Source organism: Takifugu flavidus, chromosome 10 (assembly GCF_003711565.1).
Source record: "Takifugu flavidus isolate HTHZ2018 chromosome 10, ASM371156v2, whole genome shotgun sequence".
Taxonomy (NCBI): Eukaryota; Metazoa; Chordata; class Actinopteri; order Tetraodontiformes; family Tetraodontidae; genus Takifugu; species Takifugu flavidus.
The window spans coordinates 10,275,030-10,279,734 of NC_079529.1; the positions used below are offsets into that span (position 1 = coordinate 10,275,030).

At 44.5% G+C, this 4,705-nt stretch overlaps 1 long non-coding RNA gene across 1 annotated transcript; it reads left to right on the top strand.

Annotated features, from left to right (window-relative positions):
• Positions 1–383: 383 nt before the first annotated feature.
• LOC130532505 (uncharacterized) lies at positions 384–4,452 on the top strand. The gene is made up of 2 exons (XR_008952348.1): positions 384–1,128; positions 3,536–4,452. It is a non-coding gene; the product is annotated as an uncharacterized LOC130532505 (long non-coding RNA).
• The last annotated feature ends 253 nt before the right edge of the window (positions 4,453–4,705 follow it).

A 4,705-nucleotide genomic window follows, 5' to 3' on the forward strand; every position in this document is an offset into this window, starting at 1 on the left:
GAGGTCGCTGTCAGTCAGTCAGCAGCTTTGTCCTGAGCGTGATGCCGCGCCGAGCTCGTTCCTCCGTGTTCGTCTCCATATGGTCTGGATTGACGCCTGCCGCGGCAACGCTAATTAGCATTGTTGTGCGTTTTTGTCACGATGGCCTGAAACACGTGGACGCCAGCCTGCAGCTCTGTTGTCTTTGTTCTTCTGTAATGAAATCAGGATGTGTCAGATCCCAGGAGGTCACCTGAACAAATGCAGCTCCTACTTTACTGTCCTATGAAGAGATGTTTCTGACTATAAATCTTATGGGTTATGTTACTTATGTATTTTACAAATTATAGACAAAAACTCCTTAATTGTGATTGAACTTTAATGGGAATGAATTAGCCAGGCCTGACCACATTCTATTAGAAAAACCGATCAGATTAGAGAGGTTTTTAGCTGTGGGATCCTTCCTTTGATCCAAAATAAGCAGAATTTTAATTCCCTTTAATGTCAACAGCTTTTCCAGTTTATCCGACGTCTCTCAGAGATGACATTGGGCTCCGTGTTGGCCCGTTCGCCAGCGCAGAAATATCTGTTTCACTCTTTAAAATGCCCTCCGGATCCTGAGCTGATTAGATGTGATTGCACATCGAGTATGTTTCGATTACGCACAAATAATCACGTACGGCCACTCTCATCTTCACGCACATTATTGTGCTTCGCTGAAACTCGCCACCGCAGCGAAAAGCTTTGTTTTCCGATTAGCTTTGTTTTCCGGATGACGGGACTGGAACCTTTCTCCGTGCTTGCCTTTCTTCTTATTGCCTCTCTGTCGTTTGTCTCTCAGCGTTCATCTGCCAGTTGAAAGCGTGGCAGCGAGGAGCCGTCTAACAAGCTGCTGACAGGACGCTGAATCAGGGGCAGAAGCAAAGAAAAACCCTGGAGATGGATCTAAGAATGCCCCCCGTCATTAGCCTCAACATAATCAAATCATTTTACTCATTCAGAAGTTCTCAAGGGGCCTCGGCCCGGGATGACGAACACTGTCGAGAAGGCTTCACTCAGTCTCGCTCTGCCAAGAGAGCTGCCTGCCTCCGCCATCGCTGCCGGCGCCGCCGCCATGCTGCCGCTGCCATGCTGCCGCTGCCAAACAAGGTCACTTAACAGCTCTTATTTGTCTTGAAATGCTTCGAAAAATGTGTTGGCACCTCTGACAGACTGGACAATTGAATTTTGCTCAGTTTAATGCCAAGAGCAGGTGAGAATGATGCATTTAATCTGAAATGTAGCTAAAAATAGGTGTTATTTAATTCCTATTTTGAGATGTTCAGCCTAGTTTAAACAAAATGAAAAATATCTTTTCACACAAAAGAGTGCATAAACACATATTTGATGCTTCTGTCTTCTCTTCTTCAGAGCTGTCAGATTTATGCGCGTTTGTCCTGAACATCTCAAAGGTCACGATGGTTTTCGCGCTCTTATTGCCCCCTAGAGGTCAGAAACGGAAAAACACCGTTAAATCACTGACAATAATAATAATAATAATAATAATAATAATAATAATAATAATAATAATAATAATAATAATAATAATAATAGGTTACTTTATCTTTAGTTTATGGGGTGGATAGAAATAATAATTTGCTCTTTTCGTATGCTTTTCTGCTGGCCATAAGTATACAAGATTATATTTATGCATTGTGCATGAGGGCTTCTTTAATTAAAATGGCTTGCTTTATTTAAGTTATTGCACTAGTGAACATGTGAAAGCTTCATGGAATATCAATTTTCCACACTCATATATTTAATCTATTTGTGGACAGCTTTTACCACCTTCTAGAAGACTAACGGCTGTTTCCGCTCTCGGTGCTGTTGTTCACTGAAAACACACTTTCGTCTTCATAAACAAGCTCAGGATGTTCAGACTTTTCCAGGGTTAACGTGGCCGTTTGTGCATCACATGGTGGTTCTGCCTGTTTGTGTTTGGTCTGAGGTCGCTGGGCCTGACGGACACTGACAGACATGCGTGGCTCCGCCCACTCTCAGACGAGGAGAGATGCGTTTATTTTCCTGGAATTTTAGCTTCCATGAATCTGACCTGTGTGTCCTGAGCTGGAGGGAGAAGAACTGCCCTCATTAATGTGTCAGCGACATCAGTTCTACAGTCGTGTGTGGCCTCGGACACACGGCCCTTCTTTCTGTAACCAGTTACGTCTCCTAAATTCTGCTCGTTGTGTTGGTAACGGCCGGAACATGAGGATGTCTGAACTTTAGTTCAACAGAACTGTCCACAGCGATATTTACAGCTCCCACCATGACCAAGACGGAGCTAAATGTAAGGGAACACTGAGCTCGTTTTACTTAAATGGAGTCTAAGATCTGGATTTAAATTAGCAAAGTAAGTTTAGTGATCATCTGGAAAAAGTTCCCTCAGTTCGGGACGGAATTTCAACAAATGCCAGGATGAAGGTGGTTCAGAAGGAACCAAGACAATCAGGAAGACAATTAACCATCTCATTCCCCCTGAGCGTGGAGATGTGAGTGGGGCCTACAGCTTCATCCATCCATCCAATCATCCATCCATCCATCCATCCTCCTATCCATCCATCCATCCATCATCCACCCATCCATCCATCATCCATCATCCATCCATCCATCCATCCATCCATCCACCCATCCATCCATCCATCCATCCATCCATTCACCCATCCATCCATCCATCCATCCATCCATCCATCCATCATCCATCCATCCATCCATCCATCCATCCCATCATCCATCCATCCATCCATCATCCATCCATCCATCCATCCATCCTCCATCATCCATCCATCATCCATCCATCATCCATCATCCATCCATCCATCATCCACCCATCCATCCATCCATCCATCCATCACCATCCATCCATCATCCACCCATCATCCATCCATCCATCCATCCATCAATCCATCCATCCATCCATCCACCCATCCATCCATCCATCCACCCATCCATCCATCCATCCATCCATCCATCCATCCATCCATTCACCCATCCATCCATCCACCCATCCATCCATCCATCATCCATCATCCATCCATCCATCCATCCATCCATCATCCACCCATCCATCCATCCACCCATCCATCATCCATCCATCCATCCATCATCCACCCATCCATCCACCCATCCATCATCCATCCATCCCCATCCATCCATCCCCCATAATCATCCATCCACCCATCCATCCATCCATCCATCCACCCTTCATCCATCCATCCACCCTTCATCCATCCATCCATCCCCCATTATCATCCATCCATCCATCCATCCATCCCCCATCATCATCCATCCATCATCCATCCATCCATCCATCCATCCATCCATCCCCCATCATCATCCATCCATCCATCCATCCATCCATCCATCCATCCATCCCCCATCATCATCCATCCATCATCCATCCATCATCCATCCACCCACCCACCCACCCAGGTGGATGCAGGAGCCTCCTGCTCCTCCTATGAAACTGCAGCTTCAGCCTGGTGAACTCACAGCTTTTTCCTTCCATGTCCTGAAGGTGTGACTCCCTCCACTCTGTGGAAACCCGTTCCCTGAACCCCAGCATCAGTCTGGATGCACCGTGACCACATGGTTATGGCAAAGGAACCAAGATGACTGACATTCTTCAGGGCAGAGAAGCTCAGCAGAAATGTCCTGTGTCCTCAGTTATCTCACTCCACCCTGTCAGCCGTCTCTGCGCATCTGATGCGTCTTTTCCTGTAAATCAGACCCTCTGAAAACCAGACGTTACCGTAAAAGCAGCAAATATGTGATAAGATAAATGAATATGACTTTTTTAAAAGCTTTTGCGTCAGTTGCTGCCATTTGTTAAAGGAAAAACTCGATTAAGACCCCCCCAAAAAACCCAAACAAACAGTGATTCCGATAAGACATCTGCTTTTTTTTTTTTTGCGGAGCCGCTGATAAACTGATGAAGCCGCACATCATTCGTCTCTCTGGGCCACAAGTCAGCAAATTCTTCACCACAATGAGGCCGAAGTCGCCCGCATCGTTTATGTGGAACCAACTAAAAGCCACCGATGGCAGCGTTTGATTTTTAGGCCATTTACCAGATTAGAATCCAGAGCGATAAAACACGCTGCCTTTTCTTTTTTAATCGGAATTAAATCCCGAAACTTTTTGCTCATCTGCTCAATTTGTCGTAGTTTCCCCCCAGATTAATCGTCCCTGCCGTTTGCAACCATATTAGTCCGTATTTGTGTCGGGGCGCCGCGTCCGACGCTGCTGATTTTCACAATACTGCCTAATTTATTCATTAAATTGTCTAAATGTGCTACAAATGTCCAGGAATTTATAAATTATGCATCCCAGTTTGGGCCGATGTGAAAACACGTTTTTCTTGTTTGCGGTTTGATTGTTTTATTGTTGCCTGGGAGCTGAGAGAGTAAATAACTAATAAAGCCTTCAAAGTGACGTAGACGTCTTTATTTATTTGAATGTAAAAATCAAACCTACATGATGGTTTCTTTTTTTTTTTTTTCGTTTTGTCATTCATTCAAATCTCAATGCATCACGAGACAATTAAAACAATCTGTTCATTTTTAAAAACCAACCAAACTCATTAAAGTTTAAAGTCACAGTGAATAAACGAAGCTGAAGCATTAACGACGTTTTCAAGATGGCGACAAAACCAGACAAACGTGAATTAATATAAATCTGCCACTAA